The sequence below is a fragment of the Scardinius erythrophthalmus genome (assembly GCF_964197995.2).
Source record: "Scardinius erythrophthalmus genome assembly, chromosome: 13".
Classification (NCBI taxonomy): Eukaryota; Metazoa; Chordata; class Actinopteri; order Cypriniformes; family Leuciscidae; genus Scardinius; species Scardinius erythrophthalmus.
The window spans coordinates 29,100,222-29,114,871 of NC_138233.1; positions in this window are offsets into that span (position 1 = coordinate 29,100,222).

A 14,650-nucleotide genomic window follows, 5' to 3' on the forward strand; every position below is an offset into this window, starting at 1 on the left:
GCGATTAATCGCGATTAAAATTTTTAATCGATTGACAGCCCTAATATATATATATATATATATATATATATATATATATATATATATATATAGACATACGACATTGGTACACACAAATAGCATTTGAAGAGAATGACTTAAAAAACCAACTGTAAAGTGTTCATGTAGGTGCCAGGCATGCACACCTTTTAGATTTTTGATATTTAATTATATAAACTGTCAAATCATGTGTAACATACAGTTGTTACGATCTTTGTTGTTATTCAGATGCTCAGGACACTGTTTGGCTATTGAAACGGGTAGATGGAGTAATACACCAATGACAGAAAGAATTTGTAGTTATTGTAAACTAACTACAGTTTTTCTGAATTGCTAAAACACTAAATCCCATTCTCTGAACCAAATTCTCAATAGCCTAAACCAAGTTGTCAATTAAATCACTCTTTCTGTAAAACATTAAACAAGTTCAGGCAGTTAAAACACTGTTTGCAAATCTCATGCACCCTTTTTGCAAAACTCTAAACACATTCTCGCTCACTAAAACACATTTCACACTGTGATGCACGTGTGTTTCAAAACTCTAAACACAGACAGGCAAAAGTTAAACACAACTACAACACTCTTGTCATCATTTACACACAACGACTCAAAATTGTTCACACTTATTTCTAATGATGTGACCAAACCAACTGTACATAATACAAGTCCGTTTAGAGTGCCAAAATTGACTCAAAATGTTGCACTGAATGTTGATACCTATATGGATTGAAAAGATATAAGAGAGAGAGGAGGAAGAGTGCGTGTAAGAGGTGGTGAACAAGGAGGAAGAGGATGAGGATGATGAAGAGCATGTGTGGAGAACACTGTCAAGGCTGGATCTGGCTTTAGGGTTTTTCTCTTTGCCTCCAGAGATGACAGTGTGTCTGTGATGTGGACAAACTCCTCCACCAGAACATGAAGACGCGATGCTGAAGCAGAATACATGTAAAATCTCTCACTGACCTTGATTTTGCAGTTGCACAACTCTTTTGAGTGACTGTAACATGCTTTTCATTTAGAGTTTTTTACTGTAACCTTTTTGGCTTTTGCAGTTGGGTCACTGTATTTTTACAGTATGCAAGTGCTGAATATCCAGACATTCAATACTATACAATATTCAGTACAATACTATACTTGCAGTGCATACAGTAATTTATTCACCTTGCTAATGTTAGTAGTCATTATATACTTTTTTACGTAATTGCAAATTTTGTTTACTTTGTTCTCCATTTTTTGATGTAGTGTCTAATGAATGATATGTAGTGTTTATAATATTGACTCGTTGTGTGTATGATCTGAAAGCATTGTTTGATTTTGAGCACAGATAAAATGGTTTTGAGGCAATTGTTTGATTTTGCCAGAAGAGTCAGAGGTTCTCTGAATGTGGTGTGAAAATTTGGGCAGTTAACTGGGTCCACCTCACGCTCTCTACACCAAGTGGAAAACACATTCCACTTCAGGCTATACAGTCTCCTGGTGGAAGGAGCCCTGGAGCTGAGTAAGGTCTCGACAACACCTGCTGACAGGCCGGCCTCTAGGTACCGGGCCCCCTCAGGGGCCAGACCCAGAGGTTCCACAGCTCTGGCCGGGGGTGGAATATTGTGCCCCCTGCCTGCGACAGCAGATACCTCCTCAGAGGGACCTGCCACGGAAGGCCGTCCAGCAGTGCTACAATGTCCGAGAACCATACCCGGGTCGGCCAGCGGGGTGCTACTAAAAGTAGACTGTAGACCCTCCCGGCGGACCCGCTCCAAGACTCCCGGGAGCAGAGCGATCGGGGGAAATGCGTACAGACGCAGCCTCGGCCACGTCTGCATCATGGCGTCCAGCCCCAGCGGAGCTGGATGCCTGAGAGAGAACCACAGTGGACAGTGGGACGTCTCTTGAGACGCAAACAGATCCACTTCCACTGGGCCGAATCTCACGCACATGGCTTCCACCACCTCTGGGTGGAGTCGCCACTCCCCGGGCCTCAGCCCCTGCCTCGACAGGACGTCTGCTCCCTGATTTTGGTCCCCGGGGACGTACATCGCTCTGAGAGACGACAGTTTCCCCTGGGACCACAGAAGGATCTGGTGTGCCAGTCTGCATAGAGGGCGCGACCTTAGACCCCCCTGATGATTCAGATACGCGACTACAGAAGTGTTGTCCGAGCGTATCAGGACATGGTGGCCCCGGAGGTCCGGGAAAAAGCTCCTCAGAGCTTTGTAGACCGCCAGCATTTCCAGGCAGTTGATGTGCCAGGAAGAATGCCGGGTCTCCCACAGACCTCTCTCAAAGAGGCCGTCCATGACCGCGCCCCAACCAGTGAGGGAGGCATCTGTTGAAACGGTTTTCCGGCAACATGATGCTCCCAGCACCGGTCCCTGGGACAGGAACCAAGGTTTCCTCCATATGACAAGAGAACGAAGGCATCTGCGCGTTACCCTGATCATACGGAACGGATTTCCCCTCGGGGAAAACCCCTTGGCTCTCAACCACCACTGTAGGGGTCTCATGTGTAGCAGGCCAAAAGGTATGACGTTGGACGCTGCTGCCATGAGCCCCGACAGTCTCTGAAACTGCTTCACAGTGAGGTTGTGGCCTAGCTTCGTTCTGGAGACCATCGCCTGTATGGACTCCACGCGCGCAGGAGACATTTGTGCACGCATCGTTGTGGAGTCCCATACAACCCCCAGGAACTTAGTCCTGTGGGAGGGCATCAACACACTCTTTTTTGTGTTGAGTCTCAGCCCCAAGCACCTGATCTATGGGCCAGAATGACATCTCGATGTCGAACTGCCATCTCGCGCGACCTGGCTAACATTAGCCAGTCGTCGATGTAATTGAGTACACGGATGCCCTGGAGTCTCAGCGGAGCCAGCGCTGCATCCATGCACTTGGTGAAGGTGCGAGGGGAGAGAGCTAGGCCAAAGGTAAGAACCCGATACTGGTACGCTTCGCCCCCGAAAGCGAACCTCAGGAACTTCCTGTGACATGGAAGGATGGATATATGGAAGTATGCGTCCTTCAGATCTATCGTGACGAACCAGTCCTCGAACTGGATCTGACTCACGATGGCTTGAATTGTGAGCATCTTGAACCTGAATCTCCTCAGAGAACGATTCAAGTGCCTGAGATATATTATTGGACGCAACCCCCCATCCTTCTTGGGAACTATGAAGTACCGGCTGTAGAACCCGGACTCCCTGTCTGGCAGAGGAACACGTTTTATGGCCTCCTTGACCAACAGGGACTGAACTTCCTGTTCCATAACCCGAACCTGCTCTGGGCCGACCACAGTCCAGACCACCCCGTTGAACTTTGGTGGAGGGGAGCTGAACTGCAGTCTGTAACCCAGCTCTACAGTACGCAGGGCCCACGCAGATATATTCGGAAGGCATGACCATGCGCCGAGATAATCTACTAAGGGAACCAGCCTCTCGAGGCTGGCCTCGGGTGTCAACCGAGCCTCGTTCCCGACCCCCTGAAGCGGCTGACCGGCAGGGACCTCAATCGCTCCAGCCCGGGGGGGACAGCTCTCAGCGGTCCGGCCGCAACTAGGACCGCTTGGAGGAAGCCTTCTTTGCCTGAAGGACGGTCCTCAGATCGACCTTAGGCTCAGAAGGCTTGCCTCGAGAGCGTCGCCTCCTTTGCCAGGCTCCCTCGGGAGGGGCGCGGGCAGCGACACTCTCTTTTTGCACCTGACGGTGCGAGGAGCTGGTAGACGACCGAGGCTGCCCTTTTGAGGCAGCCTTCCCCGAGGAGCCAGAGCGGCGAGGGAGGTATTGATGAAAAGCCGCCGAAAAAAGCTCCACATCACCCGCCTCGATGCTCAAAGCATCTGACCCCTCAGAGCCAGATAGCTGAAGCATCGGTGCCTTCCACACGAGGCGGGAGAACATCTGAATCTTCAGACGAGGACCGGGAAGATGACGAATAAGTCCCGAGTCCCGCTGAAAGATCCATCTGCGAGCCCCACGTTCCGCGAGCGCAACATCCTGAGCGGCAGCTTATCACACTCGCTACAGGCGGCTCCCTCGAGAGCCGCCCTAGCTTGCTGCACACCCAGGCAATGCACACACAGCTGGTGTGGGTCCGTGCCCGATAAATAGCGCAGACACGGGTGCACACACTGTCTGACAAACAACAGTAAATAAGACAAACAATTCACACAGAGCGCTTAGCTGAAGAGCAAAAAGCTAACGTGTGTTTGTGCCGGCGTCCCTTTGTATCTTCCGGTTATGCCGTCATCTACTACGTCATGACGCAGCCTCAATCAGGATTGGACAGATTTCATTCATACTTCAGATGCGCTACGCTGGGGGCATTCCCCAAAGTGTCGTCACGATGACGACGCAGTGCGAGTTCCCTCGAGGGGGAACTGTAATATCTCTGCGATTGAAGATGAGAAGCATTTTTTGTATGACTGTTCTTTGTATATGGATCTGCGTAAGAAATATCTGAGTGATCTCACACTTGTTGGTGATGTTTGTGTTGATGTGTCACAGGTTTGTGAGTCAAAGCATGCATGGAGATTAGCATTGTATATCATGGAATGAAAAAAAGAGCATCTGTCATGCTATTGTAACGTTGGAACTATGGGCCGAGAGGCCATGTATTCCTGAAATAAACTACTACATTAAATCATGTGTAAATATTGCTATTTTTTCAGTAGGCCTGAAAAATAATCTCATCTCATAATCTTATATTTATTTTAATATCAATTATCTAAAAAGTTTATTATCTCAAGCATCATGCCTGACACATGCATGAACAATTTACAGTTGTTGTTATGACTGCAAGTCACTCTCTTCAAATGCTATTGAAGTTAGAAACTTGTGTACCAATGTTGTATGTAACTTTAGAGATGGTCCCTAAATGAGTGAATATCGAATATGCAGCGTCATGCCAACTTTATTCCAGTATTTCACTGGGAATCACTTACAGTTTTTTACGATTGCTATGACAGATTTTTCAATACATTTAACAATTTTCCAAAACTATTAACACAGTTACCACTACATCCGTCTGTGTAAGCTATACTATTAACACATTTCTTGTTGCTTTAACACAAAATGCATACAGTTAGCACAAATTTAAAATGCTTGAACTTCTTTTACACACAAGCTCAAACAAGACCAAAACAATGGATTTTTACTGCCAAATTTACCAATGCTTTAACACTGTATGTCAGAACAGATAACACCATGTTCTAAACCTAACCTTACAGGCTAAAGTCAAGGTAAACAGCTGTTTATATTGTGAACTGAAACACAAATATATCCCCTGTATTTTATTCCATTGCTAGTGAGAAACAGCTGATTGAATTATGCAAATAATTAGAAGATGACTTTTTTTTTTTTTTTTGCTTTTTCTGTTCGTATATTTTGTATTTTCACATTATTCCATTGCTAGTGAGAAACAGCTGATTGAAGTTATGCAAATATGGGACAATGTGGCATTCCACCATTCCCGTCTAGTCACAGCCTGGTTTGACGACCATCAGAGGATGATGTCCATTTTCCTTGCCCCTTACTTCCCTTTCCTCAACCCCATTGAGGAGTTTTCTCAGCCTGGAGATGAAATGTTTTTGACCATAGTCCACAGGACCAAATGTCCCTCCTGTATGCAAAATATGCTGCATACCAACACATCACAGCTGAACACTACCAGGATAAGGCAAGCCAAAAGATTCTTCCCAAGATGCCTTGCCAGGGATGATATTAGGTGTGATGTGGATGAGAACATGTTGACAAATGCAGAAGACCGGGCAGATTAGAAGATGGCCTTTTCTGTTTGTATATTTTGTATTTTCACATACAGTAATACTGTAAATGGCTATATTGCATATTTTTGTTAAATATGATCAATACAATCTATGATCAATACAATATACTGTCTGTTGTATAAGGGCAGACCTGACACATAAAAAATAATGCAGTTTCTGTAATTTCAGCTGATGATAGTGTTTTGAAAATTAGTTTTGGAGTTTAGTTTACAATGTGTGATTTTGAGCTTGAAATTAACCGTTTTGCCAATTGTGTGTTTTAGGTGTGTTGGTGCATTAAGAGTTTAGGAAACTTGTTAAATGTATTGAAAAAACTGTCATAGCGATTGTAAAAAACTGTAAAGTGAAACTTTGCGCATTACGTTCAAATTCTGAGTCCACTTGCCTGTTCCTATATTTAGTATAGCCTACATCCCCAATAAGGTGCGAGTTTGGTCATTTACTGTATATTACTGTATTAATCCATTAAGTGTTACAGTTTTTCTCAATTGTTAAAACACATTTCTTGAAACTATGCCTTGTATTCTCAAAACAGTAAACACAAATCCATAACGTCTCACCAAATTCCTCAAACATCTTATTTGCAGGTCAAAATGAAGCTCTACACTCAAAATCATTCACTCTTGCTGAAAAACCAAACTTTGCCCTCAGACATCACACACAAGCACTCACAAACACACACACACACACACACACACACACACACACACACACACACACACACACACACACACTACAACATAGTCTTACACACTGGTGCAATAAATTCAAAACAACATTTCCAAAACTGTTACAGTTTTTCTCGATTGTTTACACACATTTTCTGAAAGCATGCCTCATATTCTCAGAACTCTACACACAAATAAAAAAAACACACACACAATGGGCAAAACCCCTCAATTCTTCTGCAAAATGAAACTTTACAATCAAAACAATGTTATTTCTTCTCAAAATGGTATTTTGTTTTCAAATGACACACACAAACCATCATATGAATAGACATTTATACGAACCAGTTGAACACTGATGTGCTCAATGTAAAACACTATGATGAATGGAAAACACTTCTTCTCCATTCATCATAATGACTCAGGCCTTTTTTTTGGTTCAGTGTTACACTTACTACAGACGGTACATACATAAGTGTGTATTATATAAAATATTAAAATGTAAAAATATTTGAGAATATCGTTTTTATACTCAGAACACACAAATACACGGTAACAAATATATTTTATTTTTTCCCACAGTGTACATCCCAACCAACACAAAGTTGTACATACAGTGGTCTACATACAAAACAACAGAATAATTGACTGTATACAGTTACAGTAAAAAATCCAATGTTGGCATCCATTGCTCCATTGAAGAGCTCACCTGTTGCCCTTTTACGCTAAAGCTCTGATTGCTAATTGTAAAACTGTGTGACAGGTGTTTGCCCATGTGATGAGTCAGTGTGCATAATTGAATGGCAGTGTGTTCCTTGTGAAAACAAGAGATTTTCTGCATGAAAATTGTGCCAAAAGCAGAGAATTGTGTGTAGTGTTTTGAAAATAAGTGTGTTTTAGAACTGCAATTTGAGTGCAAAGCAGGAATTGTGCTTGTAGTTTAGCAGAATTGGTTCAGGGGGTTGGTGAATGAGTTATATGTTGTGGTCATTGTGTCTCAAGTACCAGTATTTGTGTGTAAACAACTGAGAAAAACTGTAAGTTATGTTGCTAAAATCCACTTGCATGCCTGGGTTTCACTTTATTTTGATGGTCCCTTTAACACATTCTGTTGTCTAAGTAACATTGCACCTACATGTCTACTAACTCTCATTAGAGTATTAGTAGAGTGTTAGTAGACTGGTAGGGTTAGGGTTAGAATAAGTTGACATGTAGTTGCAAAGTTACTTGTAGTCAGTAGAGTGTCTGTTGGAGGACCATCACAATAAAGAGTTACCAGATATTAAGCAGACAGTACACTAAGGCTCAATCCCAATTCACCCCTTGCCCCTACCCCTTCGTTTTGCGCGTTCCCGTGAAGGGGTAGGGTTATCTCGATTCTCTTTTGGTTGGAGGGGTAGGGGTAGGGGGAAGGGCCAGATAGCCCTTGAAACAAAGATTTTTCGGGACCACACTTCAAACGAAGTGGTATGAGAAATGTACCTGCATACACCGGCTACAGAGGCAACATGACTGTCAATAATCATTTTCTTTATGTCACATTCAATCTTTTGTTCATACTTACGGTCATGTTCTTCAAAGAAACGGTTGCAAAAAAAATCGCTAAAGTTCGTTAACAATATGACGCGTGTAAAAATTTTGAAGCGAAGCGGACGCGCGAATGAGGCGAATTCGCGTCCACCGCACCGCGCTAAATGCCTCATTCGCGCCGCAAGACCTCCAGACGCGCGTAAACGCGTCTTAACATTGAAATCACTCGTGCCAGACACTCTATTCGCGTTTGGTGTGAACGCAGCATTAGGGGTCGAAGATATCGTCATCTCTGTTGTTTTCTGCGAACTTCAGAAGAAAAATGCAAAAAAATAGCTGTACTGTAACTCACGCAAGACTACAGCTGACGATGGCATCTTGGAAGTTTGTGATAAACATTAGCACATCTCCAGTGACGTAGGCGCTAGCAACGACGTATAATGACGTGTAACGGTGTAGTAGTGGTGTCCCATTTCTTAGGGGAATATTTTCACCCCTACGCCTTGCCACTCTGTTTCAAGGGGCAAGGGTAAGGGGTAGGCGAAGGGTTAGGGGTAGGCAAAGGGGTATAAAATAGAATTGGGATTGGGCCTAATACTCTAATGAGAGTTAGTTGACATGTAGTTGTAGTTGACATGTAGTTACTTATAGTCAACAGAATGTTCAAAAGGGACCATCAAAATAAAGTTTTACCCATGCCTGTTCCCCACGGGCACACATCAACTGAAATATTTGACAGGCTTCTTCCATTTCATCGTCTCTGTGTCCTAGAAAAAAAATAGAAGTACAGATTACTGTAACTGTAACACATCCTTTTTACAAAATGGAAGCATTCAGAAAACTCTATCTGTATGTGAGGCAATTTGATACATTTCTTTTTATTACAGTAGTATAGTGCAACAGCTACAGTACATGCATGTGTTGTAACAATCTGAAGTACATCTACTGCACCTGTTTTTCTTTCATGAAGGTTCTTATGATCGAAGCGACGGTGAAGCGACTCAAATGTGGCCTTACTCGTAGCCCAGCCTCCCTCATAGTCATACCATGGATAGAAGACATGGGCAACTAGAGTGGCACGAATTTCCTCCGAGACTTGTCTCCTTGCCCTTGCCCTTCACCTTACTCCTCCTCCTCCACTCCAGTGTCCTCGACCTCCTCCTTCATGTCTTTCTTGATCCATTGTTCTAAAACCCAATGAATTAAAGGAGAACTCCGGCCAATTTTAACATTGAGCTCATTTTTTTATACATTTGGAGTGCTGTCAATACAGAGAACAACGACAAAAATCGGTGTTGCCTACACCGAGTTATTCTATTTTTAAAATTTGCACCCTGTTGACTTCAATGGGGCAAGTACTAAACCTGCTTTTAGGCTCTTAACATCCTTGATGTGTCATTACAAGTGCACAGAAAATGTGAGTGATTCCTTCAGAGTGATCACGGGTGAATCTGACTGCAGTAGATGTGAAAGATATGTATAAAAATGATGTTATTTAAGCCAGCGCAAATACCTGTGTTTACATCCTGTTTTTCGGTTGAAGTCCAAAGTAGTTGATTGCCGAGTTCACGCGCATTGGTTTAGTACCTATGATCACGCGCGTGAACTCTGCAATCGACTACTTTGGACTTCAACCGAAAAACAGGATGTAAACACAGGTATTTGCGCTGGCTGAAATAACATCATTTTTATACATATCTTTCACATCTACTGCAGTCAGATTCACTCGTGTTCACTCTGAAGGAATCACTCACATTAGCTGGGCACTTGTAATGACACATCAAGGATGTTAAGAGGCTAAAAGCAGGTTTAGTACTTGCCCCATTGAAGTCAACAGGGTGCAAATTTTAAAAATAGAATAACTCGGTGTAGGCAACACCGATTTTTGTCGTTGTTCTCTGTACTGACAGCACTCCAAATGTACAAAAAAATGAGCTCAATGTTAAAATTGACCGGAGTTCTCCTTTAACTCTGGCCCTTTTATCCATCTATTGAAGGTTCTGATTGGTGCGTGATCAATTTTGACTCTTAGTGTTTCCACTTAGGTAATTGTGTGCAAACTGAGCTGAAGCTGTGCTGACTTGAATGAACAATATTGAATGCTAGTGCTTTCTAAATGACAACATGGTGTAGGCAATGAGAAATGAAGGGATTTGCGTGTAGAGTTTTGCAGTGACAGTTCAACAAATCTGACTCATGTGTTAAAACAGGGGAATAGTGTTTATAGTTTAGGGAAATGGGTGTGCTTTTTGATAAATGGCATTATGGTTTTGAAATTTTAGTTCAAAAGCCTGGTTATAGTGTTAAAGCAATCAAGAAAAACTTGAAAGAGTCCCGACCGCAGGGGAATCCTGGAGAATGATGTATTGAGGGAATCCCCAGTTTTGCAGCAAAGGCCGCAATTTAAAGTTAAGAAAACTAAACAAGTCTACTAGCTCAGATTTAATGTTTTATCTGTACATCAGCATCAGGGAATAACATTATAATCTCGTTCACGGTAGAGAAAGCTGCTTACATGTGCAAAACTAACTGAAGGCTTAAATGTAAACACAGCTTTTCCATATATAAACTGGTCCTGCTAATCATCACAAATACTTACCTCTTGCTCCATTTCTGCAAATCCGTTTTCATGAATGAATGACTCTCTCACCCGTTTCTCTAAAGATTTCTTCCTCAACAGCCCCTTGTGAAAAAAAAGTGCACTTAAGTGTACTTTTATAAAGTGTACTTATTACATAAATAATATACTTTAAATATATACACTTAAGTGTGAATTAAATGCCATCTTTTCGGCGCACTTAATGCACATTAAGTGTAATTAATTTCAAATATATCATATATTAAGTTGAAATAAAATGTAATAAGTTGCCATTAAGAGTGATTTTTTGGAACAACTTAATTGGTACTTTATTACAACTTTATATCTACTTTCATAATTGCTTCTAGTGTTTTTAAAATATACTTAAAGTGCACTACAAAATGTAATGACACGCAATTAATGTTATTTAAAATATACTTTAATGTCAGTTAACAATACACTTAAGTGTGAATTAAATGCAATGTTATTGACACTGAATGCACATTAAGTGCAATTAATTTCAAATATATCTATATTAAGTTGAAATAAAATGTAATAAGTTGCCATTAAGAGTGATTTTTTGGAACAACTTAATTGGTACTTTATTACAACTTTATATCTACTTTCAAAATTGCTTCTAGCGTTTTTAAAATATACTTAAAGTGCACTACACAATATAATGACGCGCAATTAATGTGATTTAAAATATACTTTAATGTCAGTTAACAATACACTTAAGTGTGAATTAAATGCAATGTTTTCGACACACTGAATGCACATTAAGTGCAATTAATTTCAAATATATCACATATTAAGTTGAAATAAAATGCAATAAGTTGCCATTAAGAGTGGTTTTTTGGAACAACTTAATTGGTACTTTAATACAACTTTATATCTACTTTCATAATTGCTTCTTATATCTTCAAAATATAGTTAAAGTGCACTACACAATATAATGACACACAATTAATGTGATTTAAAATATACTTTAATGTCAGTTAACAATACACTTAAGTGTGAATTAAATGCAATGTTACAATCAACAAAACTAAATGTAAAACCCTCTAAATTTACTGACAAAATAATCTCTAAAAGAAATACATAAAAACCTTTCTGTTGATGCACAAGAAAACCCCAAGAAACACTATGCATAAACACAAACAGTTTTGGAAAGAGACCTTTGGGTAATGCTTTACAAAATATTATTAGTTACCTACTTCAGTTAACATGAACTAAGAATGAATAATACTTTAAGCATTGATTAGTCTAAGTAAGATAATATTAGTCTTGGTAAGATCATGTTGGCTAAAAAATTAACTAATATTAACAAATGAGAATTAAAAGTGTTACCAAACCTTGATATTTAGCTCTTAAAGGGATACTCCACTTTAAAATGAAAATTCTGTCATCATATACTCACCCTCATGTTGTTTCAAACCTGTATGAATTTCTTTCTTCTGCTGAACAGAAAGAAAGATATTTAGAATAATGTTAGTAACCAGACAGTTTTTGGTACCATTGACCATTTATTTGTTTTCCTACTATGGAAGTCAATGGTACCAAAATCTGTCTGGTTACTAACATTCTTCTAAATATCTTTCTTTCTGTTCAGCAGAAGAAAGAAATTCATACAGGTTTGAAACAACATGAGGGTGAGTATATGATGACAGAATTTTCATTTTAAAGTGGAGTATCCCTTTAAACCTTTACCAGCACCAACATTAAACAGGATCAAATGCTTACTCCAGCATTACAGTGAATCTAAGTTTGTCTAAAAAAAAAAAAAAAAAAAAAAAAAAACTGAAGAACTCCAAAAGCACAAAAAACAAAATTATTTGTCACCCAATTTTTTAAGTTGTTGGAAAGTGCTGTTCCCTTTCGTCAGCAGGGAACTCCGACGCCTCGTCGGGGGAGTTCCCCTGACGAATTGGGATCACGCTAGGGAGACCAATTGCCTTCGAGTGAATTAAAACGAGCCAATGAACATTGGCATGCAACATTTGCATTCCGCAGCCCGCCTACCAGCGCGGGTATAAAGCCCGGAAGCAAACATTGCATCATCGCTTATTGCTTCGGAGCCGACCGTTTGTGTCCTCTTTGAGTGAATGAGCTTAAGATTGTATCTTTCTTACGCTCTACGAGTCTGCTGTTTCAGGAGGGGATCTTTCTGTGTTGGTGAGACGGCGCTTCAGCGACCACGCGATTCCTGTCTGCCGGCTGCGTCTACACTGTTAATTCAAAAGCTGTTTTCACAGCTGGTAAACGGTTGAGTGCGCACAGCGGGCTTGCAGTTTCCCCGCTGTGTCGCCGCGTTGGATCCCTGTGTGCTTCAGCACAATAAAGAGAGTACTTTCTTCCTGAAAGAGCAACACGAGTGAAGATCGCGTCCTTTTCAGGATGACGTTTCACTCGTGTGTTTCTGGATGCGATCGTTTCCTGTCCTCATTGACGGCCACGACCGCTGTTTCACATGCCTAATCGGTGTGTTGAAGCTGCGTTCGTGGGTGGTTCATGCTCTCTCATGAGTGCATGACCACGTCGGCACGTTGTTCGTCTCCCCTTTTTAAAGGATCGAGCCGTTCAATGTGCCGTGTGCCGTCGAGCGCCGGCTGACAGCGCGGGTTGTCACGGCAACTCAGCGCGCGTCATTCGGCGCTCTAGATGCGCGGCCGAGACTCGTGTGCCTCTACGAGGTTGAGTCCCATTTGCTTGTTCCCCAATTTAGTTCCTTTTCTAAAAAGAGGACTACTTTGGTTAATGAGCATTTGGTGGTCTGAGGGTTACAGTACGGAATGTCTCGCCAGGTGAAAGATCCTCACGAGCTTCCTACTCCTCTAGCGCATCGCAAACATGCTGAGACTGTGTTCGTGGGTGGTTTATGCTTTCTTATGAGAGCATGACCACGTCGGCACGTTGTTCGCCTTGCCTGCAGGCTTGAGCGCTCAGCGTGCCGTGTGTCATCAAGGCGATGGCCACGTTCACTGTCTTGCATGCCTGGTTGACGGCCATGATCACTGTTTCACATGCCTAATCAGTGTGTTGAGACTGTGTTTGTGGGTGGTTATGTTCTCTCATGAGTGCATAACCACGTCGGCACGTTGTTCGTCTCCCCTTTCTCGTAAAGGCTTGAGCCGCTCAGCATGCCGTGTGCCGTCGAGGCTTTCGGATGGGATTCTGGTCTTTCTCATGAGGGACCAAGCATTTCATTCGGGGCCCCAGGGGAGGGCAGATGTCGATTGCTACATCGGAGAGAGGGCTGTTATACTCTGAAAATAATGCTGAGTTCCTTCTATAATGGTGTGTTCTCATGCTGAAGATTCAGACTTGACAGCCACACTTTCCTGGGCTTTTCTAAAGTGCCTGGATGTGTGTGAAAAATTTTGGCAGTATGGAAGCTTTTTGGTGCCAATATGGCAAGCCAAACATGCCTAAATCTGCAGAAGTTTTTCCTCTCTCACTACCCCTGCACTTTCACTGCACGTGGGTAGTTCTGACTCGGGGTGGAGCTGCGCTTAGTGACTGACCGTGATTAGTCACAACGCTGGCCCTCGGTCAGACGATGTCCACACTTGTGGTCCAGGAGCGCCTCAAAACCAGCCCGCTCAGAGTTGTTTCCCCCTAGCAAAAGGAAGGGAAATAACTCTGAGAGAAGCGACCAGAGTATGTGACATTCTGCTCTTCGGGAGTGCGTGTCATCACCACTCCTTCCCCCGGGAGAGGGCCGGGTGGAGAATTTTGTTTCTGTTCCGCCGCTGGTCATCCAGTCAGTGGTACCCAAAGTTTGAGCAGTCCACTTCCTCTAAGTCGCTCACGGGCCCCAGCGCTCAGATGGCAGTGAGGGCTTCGGCCTCGTCACTCTCGTCTCTCGCTGGGTGAGGCGGAAACCAGGACTCGATGCCCCCGGGCCTCGCTCCTCGTTTCCCCTCACGGTCGAGACTGGCAGTAAAATAAGACCAGTCTCCTCCGTCTGAGAGGGTCAGAATGGCAGTGTGCGCCGCCCCCGAGCTGCGCCGCTCTCGTTCCCCTCTCCCCAGCTCTCAGATAGCAGTGGCGCCACCTCGGTCA